Source organism: Peromyscus leucopus, chromosome 4 (genome assembly GCF_004664715.2).
Source record: "Peromyscus leucopus breed LL Stock chromosome 4, UCI_PerLeu_2.1, whole genome shotgun sequence".
NCBI lineage: Eukaryota > Metazoa > Chordata > Mammalia > Rodentia > Cricetidae > Peromyscus > Peromyscus leucopus.
In genome coordinates, this window is record NC_051066.1 from 75,014,246 (window position 1) to 75,034,863 (window position 20,618).

Sequence of the window (20,618 nt, forward strand, 5' to 3'; positions counted from 1 at the left end):
AAGATATGAAGAACATCAATTAAAAATCTTCCCTAAATTTTTCATTCACCAATGAAGACAAACAACAAATAAGTATCTTAAACATCTGTCATTGGGTGATTTCAAGTATATCAATAGGGTATTGTTGCAACCCAGTTCTAGGAACTGAGATGCAACATATTGACAACAATCTTCCATTGCTGATTGGAAGCTGGAATGGTAAAGCAAGCCCTTTGGAAGAGGTCATTACCATAGTATTTTAACATTAGGGTAATTCTAGCTTCAAAGGTGAGGTGTGTGTGTGTGTGTGTGTGTGTGTGTGTGTGTGTGTGTGTATTTGTGTATGTTTGTGTGTTTTAACTAAACATAGCTTTACCATATGATTTCTCACAATTGTTTCTGTCTACAAAAATGGAAGTAAAAAGCTAGCAGAGTGGGATGAAGAGGCACACAGAATGTGGTCAAACACTATCATTTCCCACTCTTAGTGGAAGTAATGTTATATTATTCTTCTTTCAGGGAAAAGATATAATGAGAACTTATGAGGAAATTTATTCTGGAACTACAAAGAGTCGAGAGTTCTAACCTGTTTATACAGATGAGGAAACTGATGTGTCTTCTCTGCCACGTTATTCTTTCTGTTGTTCCTTCTGCTATCCAATTTTGAAATTATGCTATGAAAAATGGAAGCAGTCACTAGGGTGTAATATACAACCACTGGCTTCTGTAATTTTTTAAAATGTGTTTTTTTAATTGTTTGAGAATTTCATACATGTATGTAATACAATTGGATCAAATCCAGGCCTTATCACCCTCTCACCCTCTCTGCCTATCCTTCTACTCTCCAGGAGCACCTTCTCCTCCCAATTTCAGGTGTTCTTTTTCAATTTTTTTTAAACACATAGAGTCTACTTAATGCAGCATGTATGTACATGGTTGTCGGAGCATCCCCTGAAGCATGAGTAGCTTGTCACTGGCTACATTCCAGAAGAAAACTGTCTCTACCTCTTCCTGTAGCCATCAAAGGCCAACAACTCTTTAGATAGAGGTGGGATGAATTCATAATCTACTTTTCATAGATAATAACTGAATAAAAGATTGACAGGCATTATTATAATGATATAAAGAAAGAAAGTTTTAGAATGAATAAATAATGGCATGAGGAAAAGGTAAATTGCATTGTATATTGGTAAATTGCCTTGTACTGTTTAAGCTCACTGAGAAACAAACTTCAAAGCTTGGGTTACCTCCATGACCACCCCATTTCAGACTTAAGTATGTTTACTTCACAATGTATCTGCCAAGGCCCCTTGTCTGTGATGGGCTGGGCCTCCTAACTAATTTTGAGACAGTCAAGAACATCAAAAAAGCCCAAGACCACAATCATCATGTTCTTGCAAACAATTAGAAAGTGAACCAATTCCAAAAGACATTACTATTGCTTATCTCATGACAAAAAATTGTGTGTAGGCAGAGAGAGAAGGAGGAAGTTTAGACATGAGAAATTTGTCCCCACAGAGAGAAATAAATCTGGAAATCCAGCTGATTGCCTCAGTTCCTCCCGCTTGATTTCTGCTAGTCCCTGTGCATGACCAATTTAATTTTATCTCTACCTGTTGCTACCTGTACTATTCCTTGGAAGCCTCACCGGATGAGGATGGGGCATTCTATATTCCCCAGGACTCTCTTGAATATGTGCTTTGGCTGGTTGCCCCACTGAAAATTCCTCAGCTGGATAATTTAAGCATCAGATTGGATGAGTTTTTTTCAGTCAATCTATCATATATCTCTTCATGTTTATTTTAGTTTGCTTGCTATAATATCTATAATAAATACACTAATTCAAAAGCTAGAGTATGAGCATTGTAAATAATCATGGTTGGAATATACAGAAGTAAACAAGATTGTTTTGTTGGAGATTTCACTAAAGATTTGTTAAAGTTTTAATTTATGGACTGAGGTACAAGAATGAGTAAAACAGGCAATTAAAAAAGCAAATAAAGGTTATGTCTCATAACCTAAATAAGCCTTTAGGTTATTTCTCATACGCCTCAGTGATCCGTGAAAGCACTTAGTATGCTTCAAAAAATGAAGGAAAAACAAAATCACTAAGTTGGTAGTCCATGAGTGAAACAAAAGAGGTTGACTTAACACTAGCCATGACACAAGAGACCCTCATTGTCTACCCTAGAACAGTAAGAATGAAAATTCATGCTTAATTTGATGTGAAAGACAATCGTTGTAATAATTAGCAGGAAGTTTCTGACATGACTTTACACTTTAGATAAATTAATTATTACTACAGAGTTGTAAGTGAATTGGAAGCTGTTTTTTTGTAAAAAAAAAAAAAAAAAAAAAATTCAAGAATGAAAAACTGCTGGTCTACATTTTAGTAGGACCATGAAAACAGAATTCATTCTAATCCTAGATTGGAAACTGAATCATTGTGACTTATTGATGGGCCTCATGCATAAATCGGAAAAACATTTAAATGCTATATCATGTATTCAGGTGCACATAATAAGACTTTTTCAGTATATATGCTTGTTCAGTATCCTGTAATTTAGTCTTATTTTTTATGGCTGTTGAAATGCTACAGACATCGATCTAAAGTTCAACTAATATTATTTTTTTTTTTTTATTTTAAGTAAATTTATTTTACAACATCCTTTAGTTCAACATAATAGCCACAGATTCCCCTGTTCTCCCACTCTCGCCCCCCTCCCCTCCCCCATCCCACCCCCATTCCCACCTCCTCCAGATCAAGGTCTCCCCTGAGGACCGGGATCGACCTGGTAGACTCAGTCCAGCCAGGACCAGTCCCCCCCTCCCAGACCGAGCCAAGTGTCCCTGCATATGTCCCAGGATTCAAACAGCCAACTCATGCAACAAGCCCAGGACCCGGCACCAACACACGGCTGCCTCCCAAACAGATCAAGCCAAATGACTGTCTCACCCGTTCAGGGGGCCTGATGCAGTTGGGGGCCCCTCAGCCTTTGGTTCATAGATCCTGTGCTTCCATTCGTTTGGCTATTTGTCCCTGTGCTTTATCCAACCCTGGCTTCAACAATTCTCGCTCATATAAACCCTCTTCTTTCTCACTAATTAGACTCCCAGTGCTCCACCAGGGGCCAGCCATGGATGTCTGCATCCAGATTCCTCAGACCTTCCTTGGATGGGGTTTATGGCACAACTAACAGGGTGTCTGGCCATCCCATCACCGGGGTAGGTCAGTTCCTGCCGTCTCTCGTCCATTGCCAGCAGTCTTTTCTGGCGGTATCTTTGTGGATCTCCGTGGGCCTCCCTAGCTCTCTGCTTCCTCCCCTTCTCATGTGGTCTTCATTCACCATGGTCTCCTATTCGTTGTTCTCCCTCTCTTTTCTTGATCCAGCTAGGATCTCCCACTCTCTTTCCCTCGACCGTCGCTCTTCATTGTTCCCACTCATGACCAGGCTGTTCATGTAGATCTCATCCATTTCTCCATGTCTTTTTTGGGGTCCCGTTTTCCAGGTAGCCTCACTGGTGATGTGAGTAGCAGTTCAGTCATCCTTGTTCCACATCTAGTATCTTCCTATGAGTGGGTACATACCATATTTGTCTTTCTGAGTCTGGGTCACCTCACTCAGGATGATTTTTTCTAGATCCATCCATTTGTCTGCAAACCGTATGATGTCATTGTTTTTCTCTGCTGAGTAGTATTCCATTGTGTATATGTGCCACAATTTCTTTATCCATTCTTCAGTTGAAGGGCATCTAGGTTGTTTCCAGGTTTTGGCTATTACAAACAATGCTGATATGAACATAGCTGAGCAAGTGCTCTTGTGGTATGATTGAGCATTTCTTGGGTATATGCCCAAAAGTGGTATAGCTGGATCTTGGGGGAGATTGATTCCCAGTTTTCTAAGAAAGCGCCATATTGATTTCCAAAGTGGTTGTACAAGCTTGCATTCCCACCAGCAGTGGAGGAGAGTTCCTCTAGCTCCACAACCTCTCTAGCATAAAGTGTCTTCAGTGTTTTTGATCTTAGCCATTCTGACAGGCGTAAGGTGGTATCTCAGAGTTGTTTTGATTTGCATTTCCCTGATGATTAGGGATGTTGAGCAGTTCCTTAAATGTCTTTCAGCCATTTGGGTTTCCTCTGTTGAGAATTCTCTGTTTAATTCTAAAGCCCATTTCTCAATTGGACTGTTGGTCGTTTTGATGTCTAATTTCTTGAGTTCCTTATATATTCTGGATATCAGTCCTCTGTCACCTGTGGGGTTGGTGAAGATCTTTTCCCATTCAGTAGGCTGTCGCTTTGCCTTGTTGACCGTATCCTTTGCTCTACAAAAGCTTCTCAGTTTCAGGAGGTCCCATTGATTGATTGTTTGTCTCAGTGTCTGCGCTACTGGTGTTATATTTAGGAAGTGATCTCCTATGCCAATGCGTTCAAGATTACTTCCTACTTTCTCTTCTAGCAGGTTTAGAGTAGCTGGATTTATGTTGAGGTCTTTGATCCACTTGGACTTAAGTTTTGTGCACGGTGACAGATATGGATCTATTTGCAGCCTTCTACACGTTGATATCCAGTTATGCCAGCACCATTTGTTGAAGATGCTTTCTTTTTTCCATTGTACACTTTTGGCTTCTTTGTCAAAAATTATATGTCCATAGGTGTGTGGGTTAATGTCAGGGTCTTCAATTCGATTCCATTGGTCCACATGTCGGTTTTTATGCCAATACCAAGCTGTTTTTATTACTGTAGCTCTATAGTAGAGCTTGAAGTTAGGGATTGTGATGCTCCAGAAGTTGTTTTATTGTACAGGTTTCTTTTAGCTATTCTGGGTTTTTTGTTTTTCCATATGAAGTTGAGTATTATTCTTTCCAGGTCTGTGAAGAATTGTGTTGGTATTTTGATGGGGATTGCATTGAATCTGTATATTGCTTTTGGTAAGATTGCCATTTTTACTATGTTAACCCTGCCTATCCATGAGCATGGGAGATCTTTCCATTTTCTGACATCTTCTTCAATTTCTTTTTTCAGGGACTTAAAGTTCTTGTCATATAGTTCCTTCACTTGCTTGGTTAGTGTTACCACAAGGTATTTTATGTCATTTTTGGCTAATATTATTTTAAGAACAAAAACCACTTTTGTTTTTATAAAATCTTGGAACTGTCCAGATTTTTCTATCCAACATTTGCATTTTTACTGAATAATTGTACAATATTTAGTTTCCTTTGGCTAGTGGAGGCAAAAATTGAAATTTTAAAAGCTGGGACACAGAACAGGAGAGTTGTTTTTTTTTCTCCAACAAAATGTGCACAAATCTAATTTTGCTTTTGCAATTTCTATGTGCCTCTGCCAAAGGCACACTTCTCAGGAATAATGCTGTCTATAAATCCCTTTATAATGCTGGTGCTTGAGGTAAGGATGTTCCAGCCAGATAAGTAGCAGGCGCTGGCCTTGTTAGGAGATCAATGTGTTATAACAGATTTGGAATGAATATGTAGTTGTGTTTTGAGGGGGAAAATATCATCAGTGTGTTTTTAGAGATAAAAGAGCTTTATAAAGGTCCATCTATTCTCAATGTCGCCGAAAAAGAAACTGAAGTTCACAATGGGTGAGTCAATTTCTCAAGGTCACTCTGCTAATTAGTGGCAGAAGTAGACTTGAACTCACGCTTGCAGGTTGGGGCCACTACACTTGTTCCCCCTTGTTTGACCCAGCATGCATATGCATCTGACAGACGTGCCGTTGCCTCTGTGAGACCCTACTGAGAACACTCAACTCCTGGCAAGATAGCTTCTTAATTGGAGTTATAAACCTGACTGTAAAGCAAAAATATATCTTTAAGTCTACAGGAGGTCTCTTCAGAGTTTAAGAATATAAGATCAACTCTGGGAAAAGGGCAGATCCAAAGGCATTTTCACTTTCTTCCCCTGAACTAGTTGGAATTCCCTCCAGATTTTGAGCTACTGTCTCTCTGACACTTTAACTCTTAAGATTAAGAATGCCCTGGTTAAAAAAAAAAAAAAAAATCACAAAAAAACCAATCATTTCTACCTCACACATTGCCATAGGGTTTTACAAATTACAGATACTTGAAACAGCTTTGTATACGATCATACATAGCCCATGAATTCAGTGTTTAAAGAACTCATCTTTCCCTTCCTGTAATTTATTGTAAAGTTTCTTTTTGTTTATCTATATTTTATCTGTCTATCTGTCTATCTATTTATCTACCTATCTATCATCTATCTATCTATTTATTTGGTTTTTTTCTTTCTTTCTTTTTTTTTTTTTTTTTTTTTTGAGACAAGGTTTCTCTGTGTAGCCCTACCTGCCCTGGAACTCACTCTGTAGACTAGGCTGGCCTCCAACTCACAGAGATTGGCTTGCTTATGTCTCCCAAGTGCTAGGATTAAAGGCATGTGCCACCCACCACCACCCAGCTGTAAGGCTTTTTTTTTTAATTTTTTGAAGTATTTCCATTCTGAATCTTAGTTAAAAATCTAACCTGAGCTAATTGAATATCCCTAATCATTCCACAAATTATGTTCAGATTGAAGGATTTTATTCATTGACAATGATTAGTTCAGGGATAGAAGTTTGAGGGTGAATGTGTGGCATGTTGCAATAATGAGAAAGCAAAGATCTTCTTGCTTTATCTGACCTTCATTGATGCATCCTTACCTACTTCTGAATTCTCACCCTTATCTGGTACCACTCACATAAGTGTCACTTTTGTTCCACTGGTGATTGTAACAAATCCAGGTTTCTTGTTGATGAATGTGCAATGACTCAACACTCTAAACATATCACTCACTTTGCACTAAGCACTTTTTCCTATTATGATAGTATATGGCAATTCTAGAATCTCACACAGGGTCTTGTGTTGGTCCAGCTTTCCTCTATTCTCAATTCAGTTTACAGTTTCTTCTCCCAATACCCACTGGCTTTGTAAGAGGTGAAAGCGTCTAAGTTCTCTTTAATACTCTCTGTACATTTCCTTACTAGTAGATGACTGAAACCCAGGCTAGATATAATTTGGCACCTCATAATTTCTTCAAAACGATTTTTTTTATTAAGAAAAAATATTTTATTCATTTTACATACTAAAGATCCCCTTCTTCCCTTCTCCTACCCTTCCAGCCTCCCCTTCCCAACCGACCCTTTATTCCCTTCTACAAGAAGATAAGGCCTCCCATGGGGAGGTACATTTAGTAGAGGCAGGTCCAAGCCACGACCCCTACTTCAAGGCTGTGAAATGTGTCTCATCTTGGAAGTAGGCTCCAAAAGGCCTGCTCATGCACCAGAGATGGATTCTGATCCTACTGTCGGGGAAGTTTCAAGCAGATCATGTTACACAACTGTTTCACTATGCAGAGGGCCTAGTCCTATTTTATAAAATTGAATTGAATTAAAATATAAGAATTTGCAACCCCAAATTCATTTCTTGGTGTTGGATTTTACCACATTAAGTAAGTAAATTATTTTGTGGGTGAGAATCAGGGCTACCAAAACCTGAGGCTTTTAATATTGTCTTCCATATGTGTTAAAAAATATTTACTACAAATATTGAATATTTCCATCCTAGCTATTAACATTATACTTTATGAGATGATTTGTAGCAGAGTCCTGTGCTGTTGTTCCCTTTGTGGGAGGGGGGCCAAGTAGGTTCAGAGTCAAACCACATGGACTCCAGGAGAATGGTAAAACAACAAGCTCAGTTTATTCAGGAAGAGGCAAGCCTTATATCCCCTCCACACCACCCTAGGGAAAGGTCTGATGAATATGCTGGTATGGCATGGCTGCCTCTCATTGGTCTAGGTCATCTCCAGATCATGTCTCAGCTGCTGTTGCTAGGGCCCTTAGGCAGACCCAGGTTGGCTCTCAGAAAGTATCTTTTTTACTGGTTTGGGCCAGCTGGCCCTCAAGCCTGTTAGGGAAGAGTCATCCCATAATGATTCTCCTAAAATACTTCTCATGTCCCCATATAATTCTGCTGACCGTTTTATGACAAACTTTGTCTTAGAATTCTAGCAAAAGTAAACCTGAGGTGTCTTACATACACTACATCTATGGAATCTGTTAGCATCTTAAATCTTTACAGTAAATCAGCTCCAACTAGAGGAACAATCTTGATAATCTTTCATTAAACCTGATATATTGTTTGTATTCCACTACTTATTTTCTTCAACATTGATTTTATTTCTGGATACCATATTAATTATTAGTCATTGTACTTCCTTAGGTTACTCTTGACTATGATAATTTCTCAGACTTCCTTTGGCAGTTATAAAAAACTTGGAGAGGTACTCTGTATAATGCCTATCAATTCAGAAGTGACAGCTGCATTTCAGCTAATCACACTTGGGTCATGTGGTTTTTATGAGACTGGCGATAAGGGTCAAGTGCTATTCTTAACACTTGACACAAAGATGAAAATAAATTAATAATGAATTTCTTCTTCAGTTGGCTTATAGGAGATGGTGTTAATACTGATTCCTTGAAAAACACTGTGTATGCGTTTTTTTAATACTCTAAGTTACTAAATTCCCCCTTGTTAGTTTACATAATTTGAAGGAAGATACTTTGTGCCACTGCCCACTAATAGCACTGAATGTTGTGCTCAGCTTTCTTATCAATATTGTGTTAACATTAATAGTGGGAAAGTTTCTTCCTGGAAAATTTCAGCAATCTTCTTATCTCCCATTTATATATCTTTTTAATTCTTTTTGTGTTTGTTGTGTGTGTGTGTGTGTGTATGCAGTTGTAAACTCATGTGCATGGGCATATATATAGCAGGCAGATCTCTGAGTCTAATATCAGCTGACCTACATAGGTGTATGCAGGTCAGCAATGACTACTCTATCTAAAAATCAAACAAAAAAACAAACAAACTTACTCACTTAATAACTAACACTTTTGTCTCTTGTCTACTGACTGTATTATATCCAATATGCATAATATGCATGTATTTCCCTCTTAAAATGTTCATTTTATTGGTGATGGATACAAGAATAAACATTTTAGGTTTATTCTTTTAGAGAATAGCCAGGTGTGCTTGTTTCTAATGGGTTGCAGTGTTTCAAAAAGCATTCTTGCTCTAGAGCATGAAAAGACATATGTATACACAAGCCTGTGCATATGTATATATGTTTAAATATCTATATATGTAGACATAGACATATGCCAACAAGATTTCTGGTGTCATAACAATAAAGAAAATAGTTTTGGGGCTAACAAATTGTAGAATAGTGTTAGTTCACAATTGGCTAATTCTACCACTTTTGAGTACATGGTGAAGAAGTGAATTGTGGTACCAGAACATGACAAAAATGTTGACCTCCTGGTCAGATAAGCAAAGGAAATACTAAAGCCCTAATATTCCCATTGGCAGGCATGCCTCCAATGATCATAATATCTTCCAATTGGTTCTACGTGAAGATTCCATTATTTCACAATAGCAACATAAAATGAAGACCAAGCCTTCATCATGGGAACTTTTGGGAATTCTATGAAAATAATTCTCTTTACTCATAGTAAGCTATTACAAGTTATAGAAAATATTCTTATTCTATTATTCTGTTCCATGCATTTTTGTTTAGCATTATTCTGATAGTCTCTTCTTAACTTTATACATACGTAACTTTATGTCTTACAGAATTGCTCACTTTACTGTTATATACAACCCTGCTTTATCTCTTATACTTTACCTTCTGAAGTATACTTTATCTAGACATAATGAGCTAATGGAACTGTCTTTGTATTAATATTTCCATGGCATTTTTGAGCATATATAAACTGGTGTTTCATTTTTTCTGTATTTAGATAGATATTTTGTCCTGTATTTAGACAGGAAATTTAGAGTGATAAATTATTGTTGAGTTCAACCATGTTTGGAACTTCATGTTTGGAACATGTTTGGAGTTCAACCATGTTTGCCAAAGTCCTTTCTCTGCTTTCAGTGTTACACATGAGTATATCACATGATTAAATTGTAGTTTTCTTTGCATGTCAATGAGTGGAAATATATCTCTTTCCCACTTCTGTTGGGCCATTTATTTTCCTTTTGTAGAGATTGTCATATAAGTAAAAATACAAACTTTAGCTTATTCTAAATTCATCCTTTTGGTGGTTAGTTCTGGTTGTTAAATTAATGAAACTTAAAACTACCTTTAAGACAAACCATTAGGCATATTTATGAGGATTATCTAGTCTATGGTCATTAAGAAGAGGAAACACACTCTATTTGTCAGCATCTTTATTCTATGGTCCAAGGTCATGAACTGAATAAAAACGGGAAAATTTTCCAAGTTTAGGCATTCACTGTTCTTTGGCTCATTCCTGCACATACAATGTCAACAGCTGCTTCAGGGTCCTACCTCAGGGACTGTCCCATTGTGATGTGCTGTTTCTTCTCTCAACCTGTAAGCCAAAATAAATGCCTTTCCTACAAGTTCTGTTTCCTGGAGTATATTGCTGCAGAAATGAGACTGGAAATTAAAACGACTATTATTTAAAAAGTCATAATTCACTATAAGTAAAGAAGTGAAGATAACTTACAGCAAAGGGAAATGTAACTTCTTCCCACAGTCTTTGTGAAATGTTCTTTAATATCATTCACACGTGCCATAAGCCATTACCAGAAAAACATTGTTATTATTATTACTCTAAGAAAAAAAATTGCCTTTAGACAATTCAAATTAAGAAAAATTACCTGTTTCACTCCTTAACATTATATATGTATGTGTGTGTGGAATTTTGTATGTATATATAATATATAATAAAATATAGAATTTTATAGAAAAAATATTTCAAATACATCTCTAAAACTATATACATATATGTATAATAAATATAAGTTTTGAGATGTTCTTGATATATTGTAAGATTTTTTAAATTTCTTCATAGCTGGTTAGGTGGTAAATAATCACTTCCATTTTGGCGATAAAACTTTGACATTGTCTTTTTCACTGTGATAGCTGATATCAGTAACTATAGAATTATTACTGGTGACATGATCTTTTACTTTGAACATTTACTATTTTGACCCACTTTCTTCTGATTTGTATATTTTCTGATGAGAAGTTTGCCATTAACTGTACCTGTTCTTGTTCTTGTATAGTTAAGGTATGTATTTTCTTTTTACTTTTGAATTTGACTCATTGAAATATTTTATGTGCAATGTTCTGTATTCATCATCTTTAACACAATATATTTATAGTTATAATCTTTCCAAAGTATTTTTTATTCAAAGTATTCTTAGCTGTTCTCTCCATTTTCGAACTTAGCATTTTGGATTTGACATCTCTCCTAAGTTTTGGAAATTTAGTGGTCACTACTCCTTGTTCTATTTGTCTGTTTGCCATTTTTGGTTTGAAAAGTTTTCATTATTCCACTTTTGTGTGTCCAATTTACCATCAAAACTCTGACAGAGTTTTCACCTTCACTCTGCTTGGACAACCGCTGAGGTTTTCTCTGACCTTTTCTCTGACAACTGAGTGGTGGACTGCAGGGAGTCTATGAAGTCCATTGTCGCTCACCAAGACTTCACTCCTAGTTTTTCTCTTTTTAACTAATGTACATCCCACCTCCAGCTAATCATAATGTTTCCAAAGAAGTACTCATAAAAGATCTGACTTTAGTGATTTAGATGAGCAGGTGTCAGCTGTGATTCTTTTGACTTTCTTATATCTTCAGATTTTGAGGTGTGTATAAGAAAAGTGATTGATTTTCAAGTTGCCCAGATTCAGCTTGTGAAAAAGGGAAAAATGGATGCAATGATCATTATTTGATGTAGCTCTAATTAGAAGTCTTTAGATTACTAACATTAAATAAATACTTGCTGTAATTTATTTATATATGAAATTTAATAATTATAAGACTAACATACCTGTGTATGGTTGATTATACATGTAATGCCTATGTTCAGAGACTGGGGCAAAGCTAGGACACATTTAATCTGTTGTTCTTTTATGGCAATCCTTGACTGTCAATTACGTATGAACAAGAAGTAACATCTAATTTATTTCAATTTTTAGTTTTGTAATACAAATAGAATAAATCTCTTTACATATTGACACTCACTATTGATATTGATACACACACACATATATATTTCTTTTTAAAATATCAAAATGGAAAATGCATAATCAAAGGGAAAAATGGTGTCCAGAGAAAGACACTGAATCATTTGAGTGCAAGTTCTAGAGAAACTGCTCAGTTAGCAGGAGAAACAGTGACAAAAGAAACAGTGACATTGTTTCCACATTGCTAAAGAATATCAAATCATATCATGGTGGCTACATATATATATATATATATATATATATATATGAAAAGTTATCTACATGATCAGATGACATGTAGATACAAATACTACTTTTCTCTTTCCCATGTTTTCATGTAGTTACCTATTTTTTTTATTTGAGTATTGTCTTAGTGAGTGTTTCTTTTGCTGTGATTAAACATCATGACCAAAACCAAACTGGGGAGGAAAGGTTTCATTTGGCGTATACTTCCATATCACGTTTTATCTTCAAAGGAAGTCAGTACAGGAACTCAAACAGGGCAGGAACTAGGAAGCAGGAGCTGATGCATAGGGCATAGAAGGGTGCTGCTTACTGGCTTGGTCCCCATGGATTGTTTTATTCTGCCTGCTTTCTTATACTACCCAGGACTCCCAGACCAGGGATGGCACCACCCACAGTTGGCTGAGCTCCCCCCCCATCAATCACTAATTCAAAAAAAAAGCCTTACAGGCCTGACTACAACCTGATCTTCTGTAGGTGTTTTTGCTTTAAATTGTAGTTTCCTTTTCTCAGATGACTTTAGGTTGTTTCAAGTTGACACAAAACTATCCAGCACAAATATCAAATATCTCTAAAGATTCATGTATTCAAATATTGAATTTTTTTCTCATATGGTAGAGTCTTTGAAATGTGATTTGTCTGTGAGGATGCTAATATCTCACTCATGAGAGTGTTTTTTTTTCTACCATTTTGTAATCGGACACAATGTATTGTGATCTTATTTCCAATACCCTCTTATTCCTCTCTGGATGACCCACTTTTTGCTCTTCGCTAACCTCCTCCTACTTTCATTTCAAATACATTTGTGTGTTCATGTATGTAGATCATTTGTATGTGATCACTGCTACCCTGCATACAGGACAGCAATGGCCATGTAATAGTCAGAAGAAAAAACCTCATAGAACTTGTTCTTATTTTCCATTTTTACTGTCTTTCCACATCTTCTTCCAAGAAGTTCCCTAGATCTCAGAGTGGGTGCTACAGATTATTCATATCTTTTACCACCATGCACTACTAGTCTAGAAATCACTCCAAGGGTATCAATTACATTTTTAGGGAAAATAATATGAAGAAGGATTAGTAATTATAATTATGGATTCCTCACCTTAATGTAGACTTGGTAGAAAGCACACACACACACACACACACATTCACACACACACACAGATACATACTCACCATCTGTTTTTCATTCCTGTATCAGTAACAAACTAAACACTACATTGAAGAAAGAAGAGGAAATCACTTCTATTATTAGGTGTTATAATGTTTTAGAATTCAAATACAAGCAGTTATTGAAGAGTTATATATTTTTAACCATCTATGTTTATATATAATATACATGCACATTCAAAATTTAAAATAAATCAAAACATTAAGCAGATATTATTACATTTTTACAGTTTTTGAGAAAAGGGTAACTATGAGATCTGTTGAGGAAATATTTCTTCAAGTCAAAATATTGTACTGCAAAGAGATGAAGCAATTGGAAGTGTCACACTGTTAAAATTGAATTCTAAATGTAAGTATTTGCTGAAAATTAAAACAACGTAAGTGAAAATTAATAAGTAAGTGTACTCTTGAGAAAATGTCTATGATTCAGGAGGCAATTCATAAAAGTATAAAAATGTAGAATGTTCTTTACACCTCTTTCTAAGCCTTTATAGGAAGGAAAAGATTGGTACTTGAGAAATCTGCAAGTATAAGACCAAACCCATTATGGGTGATAGCTAAGAAAGCTAGGAACCTGGAGCACACTGCACAGTCTGCAGGCAGTTCAGCAGATTGGAGAGCATCCTTTCCAGGTTTCTTCATTGATCTAAATCTCCTCCCCAGCAACTCCAATGGTTTCTGTTCTGTCCAGGAAGCTGGTCTGTTTTAAGAGTCTTCTTTGCAGCTCCCCTTTTCTGAGGCTTTTTTACTACTTGGCTTCACTAGTCTCAGAGGGACTCTAAGGTTTTATTCTTACTCTGGCAGGGAGGAGCTTAGTGTATCTAGTCAGTTTCAGAGACATCCTGGAGTTCTTTTGAGTAGTTTACCTTCCTGCTTAAGCCTCTTCCCTGTAGGAAATAATGTTTCAATCTCAGTGGAAACTGTTACACATCAGGGCCTTATAAAAAGACGGTGTTTCAAAAAACAAATAAACAATCAAAAAGTACTATCAGTTGCTTCTCTATTTCATGAAGATATCTAGTACAAGATTTATCATTTTTTAGGGGAATTTTATGACTAGAATCAGTTTTGTTGACTTATTGACTAAATGAAAAGGAATTACAGATTCTATGAAGTTGAGAACTTGTATAACTTTCTATGCTATATGCAAGTCCCTAAAGACTTAGTTGTCCTCTGTGTTTACAGAACTGACTACACATTATATTCACAAAGAAGAGTGATCATACAACATTCATCATTCTGTGTGATTACCTTTTCCTATCTTTTTTATCTATGGGCAAACATTTTTTTCAGAGACTTACTATACCTAAATTCACGTATAAAATCATCATTTTCTGCTATGTTTATTTGCTGGCTTAAAGAAAGAAAGATCATCCCAGGCGATCTTTGGTAAAAATTTTGAGACTTACAGATTATTGACTCTTTTGGGGAAGCACATGTTAAGATTATATGCCTTCTCTTATTTCCATAAAGACATTGAGATTATGCCTAATATACTTTATATTCCCTAGGGTAGTATGCTGAAATCATCAAGGTTGTATGGTTTTTCCAAATCCACAAACTCAAGTGGGTCACTAGTTTTCGGCCTTCTTGCTTTATACTTACTGGGGAAGCCCAGGCATGCTATGATTGGAATGCACACAGCATAATCTCAAGTCCTAAGGCTTTCATGTCAAGCATTTTACAAAGCGAGACATGTCTCAACCCTCACTTTTTTATTTTAAATATTTATCATATGGAAAATAATTTCTGAATAGAACTGTTCCAAGAAATTATCAATAATACAAATTATTTTTGTTTTGTTATCTACATGTAAAAATGATATATGAGTATTCATTGATTTACATTTTATTCACAAAATTCATATTTTGATAATAATTTGTATTATTACCTTAAATACTCAAGATCACGATCTCTTCTTCTATAATTATTAGTGTTAGAGACACATACATGTACACATATATGGAAACTACTGAATCAACTTAGTATTAGTCATGTGTGTGTGTGTGTCTGTGTGTGTGTGAGTCTGTTTAGAGCTGACTGTGAGGGATTAGACAACCTAGCATAGGAGTCTTCCCCAGAAAAAATCTGAGTCTACCTCTTTCAGCATACTTTAGTTCCTGACCTAGAAACTATGCTTGATATTTCTTCCATACATTTTATCCTTTTTACTGAGGTGGTCATTATGTAGGTTCTGTTTGGACAACTATTATTGTCGCGAGTTCATGGACGCAACATCCCTGTTATGTCTAAAAGAAACTAACTAGTATCAGAAATCCTGGTCCATTTTCTCATGATAATTCTACCTTTCATTCATGATAATCCATGGGTCTTAGGTGTAGGCATTATGTCATATATGTACCATTCCAACTGTGGCTGAGCTCTCACAGGGTCCTTCCTACTGAGCAGGACTTATGTCCAATTAGATAGTCTTTGGTTACTTACAAGCTAAGGCTGTCACTATTGCACCATTGGGATGATCTTTCTGGCTGGTCATTTTTTGATTTTTAGGCTTTTCTGGATAGGACTGTCAATTACTTTTCCCCTTTGCAATTTGCATAGCACCATAAAATATTGTAACATCTAGTCCACAGAGAGGAAGTTTCTAGGTCAGTTCTACCTCAATTTATCCAAGTTCTGTGTTAATAGAACCTTACCTTCAAGTTTGGGGAAGCTACCAAGGATAATGACAGTCGCCTATATTCTTTTGGGGAGTTTCTTGTATCTTGCCGAACAAAAACTCAAAGGGTAGTTTTTTCTGAGGTTTTGTTTGACAGTCTATAACTCTAGTGGGGGAACATTAACTCTGTCATATAACTCCAGGTAAACTCTGTATGTTCACACATATATAAAGAAATACCTTTATCTATGGTTTTTCAAACATCATTAGTGATATTTATTTCTCCTTTCTCCCTCTACATCTGCATTATACTCCATCTTCGTTCCTCAGAAAAATTCTCTGCCCATTGTTTTTAACCTCTCTCCTGTCACAGCAAATCTGTCCTATTCTCTTTCTTTCAAGCTTCCCCTACCTTGTCCCTTGTTACATGCCTGGATACTGTGATTACTTCTGGACATTGATTCATATCAAAAGATTTTTAAACTAAGATGCAAAATTAAGAGGAAATATACAACATTTGCCTTTCTAGATCTGTATTACCCCACTCAATATATTTTCCAGTTTCATAGACTTATCTGCCATTTTAACAATTTCATTTTTGTTTTGTTTTTTGAGACAGGGTTTCTCTGTGTAGCTTTGCGCCTTTCCTGGAACTCACTTGGTAGTCCAGGCTGGCCTCGAAATTACAGAGATCTGCCTGGCTCTGCCTCCCGAGTGCTGGGATTAAAGGCGTGTGCCACCACTGCCTGGCAACAATTTTATTTTTTTTATAGTCTAATAGAATTCCATTGTGTATATGTGTCATATTTTCATTATCAACTTTTCAATTTAAGGAAGTTTAGGTTGCTTCAAATTTTTTGTTATTGTGCATAGCATGGAAGTGACCATGGCCAAACAAGTATCTCTATAGTGGGATGTTGTGTCCCTTGGGCATATACTAATGGGGGGTGTAGCTGGGTAATATAGTAAATTTTTTAGTTTTTTGTAACATATCCACACAGATTTTTTAATACACTCTATCTTTTTTATAAAAACAGACACTAAAAGGTAAATTTACAAAATTAAAACTGGAACAAACACTGTGAATACAACACTATTAATGGTTCAGTGTTCAGCAAACTATTTGTATTCAACCTTTATGCTGGCATTACTTTTATAATAAACAAGAAAAATTATAATGTCTTTTCAATATAGTATTGAAAACATTTCAATTGAAATTGTGTGTGTTGTATACATTTGCACATCAAGTACTGTAAATGTAAACGGAGCCTTTTCTCTGTCCTGCCCACCCTGCAGCCACTTATTTTTTCCAAATAATCACTCAGAGGCTTGCATTACTTATAAAAGCTCGGCAGATAGCTCAGGTTTATTACTAAATAGGTCTTACACCTAATTAACCAATGATTATTATCTGTCTTTAGCCACGTGGCTTGGTACCTTTTCTCAGGACAACATTCTCATCTTGCTTCCTCTGCATCTGGCTGGTGATTCCTGATTCCTCCCTTTCTCTTCGCAGCATTCTCAGTTTGGGCGCCCTGCCTGTACTGCCTGCCTGGCTACTGGCCAATCAGTGTTTTATTAAATCAATTCAAGAGACAAATCTTTACAGTACACAAGAGGATTATTCCACAGCAATAAAAATAAATATTAATGCACCAATAATTTAAATAACAATTGAAATAGATGCACTTATTGAGACTAGGAGCCTCTATAAAACATAATTTTCCAGCTTTAAGTAATATGTAAAGCTATACTTTAGAGAAAATAATACAAAATAACTCCCTTATGAATTAAAAATGTCAGATTAATTATCTAAATTAGTCCTTACAAAAATGTTTTTAGCTTGCCATTTTATATTCTCATCACTATAAAACTGTGTGTTATAGCTACAGGACTGTTTGTGCAACTTTATCTGATATTTTGGGCTAATGGTGATTATTTTAATCAGCCTTATTAAGAACTAACTGATACATTAAAAATATGCACATGTACACACACAGGTAAGTATATAAGCACATAGCTTAACAAGTTTGTGTGTGTGAGAATGTATAGAGTTACTAAAATAATAATTCATCAAAACAAGATAAAAGTTAAAAGTCAGATGCAGCATCACCATTTTGGTGCCTTGGATGTCATCAGGAAGAACTGCATACCAGGATGTTTCTCTACCTGTTGAAGGTAGATAAAAGCTGTAACTCAAGCCTCTGCCTTATCCATATCAACCCCACTGTTCCAAAACAATCAATCAGCACAGTAGCACGTTCTGTGGGAAAGTCAGCAGATGTGACTTGAAGATGAATTGGGAGCAGATGTGATGAGTTGTGTAGTTTGCTTTTACATAGACAAATGTGGCTATAGCCATCATAATTGGAAAGTGCTTCAGCTGCAGAATCCACTCTGTCTCTTAAATGCCAGCCTTGTGTTTCATACTTTCTTCAAGGTTCTAAGAAAATTACAGGGAAGACTTCCAAATCTAAGGTCTTCTTCAGGAATATAGGTCATTTACTTAAAAAAAGATTAGTAGAAAGTAGTTGAAAAGACAGGCATTTATTTTACTATGATAAAATGTGAATATTTCAATATTTTACTGTTTCAATGATAGAAAATTAAAAAAAAAATAAGGGAAGACTGTCTTTCTCAAAACCAGAATGAAAAAGAACTAAGAAGGCAATGATAGTGTTTACAGAATTATAGAGAGGGGTTTTGAAAAGAAAGACTTTGTTTACTTTGTGAGTAAATTTTGAAAGTGCTATATCCTTCCTCCAAAAATTTCACTATATTCAGCTTTTGGCCCTCCAGCACTGCACTCCAAATATGTCATGAACCCTCAGACAGAATTTCTTGCATTGGCTACCTAACCACATACTTTTTAAGGAAGTTAATCAGAAAATATGTCGCATTTTATTTGGTTAATTCTCTGTTGGTTTCACAGCATCTTGGAAACAATGATCAGTTCTGAAATCAGTTCTGCTACTACCCCTCATACCAAACTTGTATTTGTCCTGAGTGAAGTCCCAGCAGGTAATGCAGCTAGTAACAGCACTGAATTTTTTTTTATCTATTCTGTTTTTAAATATATAGTATGAATATCTTTAAAATGTTGATACCTTTGTATACCCAGCAGGTGTGTGTGTGTATGTTTGTGTGTGGGGTGTGTGTGTGTGTGTGTGTGTGTGTGTGTGTGTGTGTGTATGCCTAATATTTGTTTCTTGATGGAGAAGTATGTTACCTACAGCTTGTCAGTCAATATTCTGGCAGTCTTCACTGCTTTAGTATTCCCATACTCAAAAGAACAGCATCTCTGGATACTGCCAAATGATAAGGAAGAAAAGGCATCCTGAAAACTGTCCAGAGACTTCTCTGACACCCGTTTGTACTTCATACAAACTGCATTGCACAAAGTTATAATGTGTTTGAACAGTCTCCTGAGATAAGAAAATATTCTTCCTTTCTGTGACTGAAGACAAAGTGCAGTGAATCCTGGCATCTAATAATTCACAACACAAACAGGCAAAATGTCTTCTGTGGAGCTGGAATTGTTATTCGACCTGTTGTAAGTTTGTAGGCTTCCATTTGTCCACTTACATCATGAAGAGTATAATATGTAACTTGAAAGAAAGGGATAAGGAACTTATATTGTATACATTGTCTTTTAGAAAAGCAAACCATCCACAGTAGTATACCCAGAGTGTTTAACAGCTTGATTCTGAATCTTAGTTACAATTTATGTGCAGGATTATCCGTAACAACGAAAATTAGTTTTCTCAAATGTGAGAAAACAACTACATGTTATAGTGTATGAAAAATAAAAAGGAATAAAAATGACGAAGAAATTAAAATACTACCCTCAATATTATTATATTTTTTTCTTTTTTTTAATGCCAAATGCCGTTTATTGAAGGAGAGAAGAGGAGGTCTTAAATACAGACTTATAGCACAATGGGAGAACCCTGGAGGGCAGAAGTTCGCTACCGATGTTTTACAATCTTGCATCTAAGCTGTTAATGCCCAATATGCAGAATATACAGAAAATGAACTTCCTTTAAGCATTCTGGAGGGTGGAACCCAGCAGGGAATTAGCATAGGGAGGATATCAAGGTCAAGGTCAGCAAGCAAGGCAACAGTTATTATTTTTAAATATTAATTTATTTACTTTATGTGGGATGTGTATGGGTGACATTGCTGGTGAGTATGCATTAGTGTCACAAGACAAATATGAAGATTAGATGGGAGCTCTCCTCCATCATGTGGGTCTTAAGAACAGAACTCAGTTCAGCAGGCTTGGTGGCCTCTGACTTTATCTGATACATTTACCAGCCCAATTTTAACATTTATGAGTTTTAGTATTATTCATTTCTTGTTTCTATCTTTAACTCTATCTATATCTTATGGAATTTTAGAAACCTCTGGACATCTAATTAGTGATATCTAAAATTCCAAGACTGTCCATAATTTCTCCTCTGAGAAATTTAGCATTTCTACTGTGTTTGATAAACACCTCTGTCCTGAGTTTCTCTTGCAAAGCAGACAGGACATGCTCAATGTATTG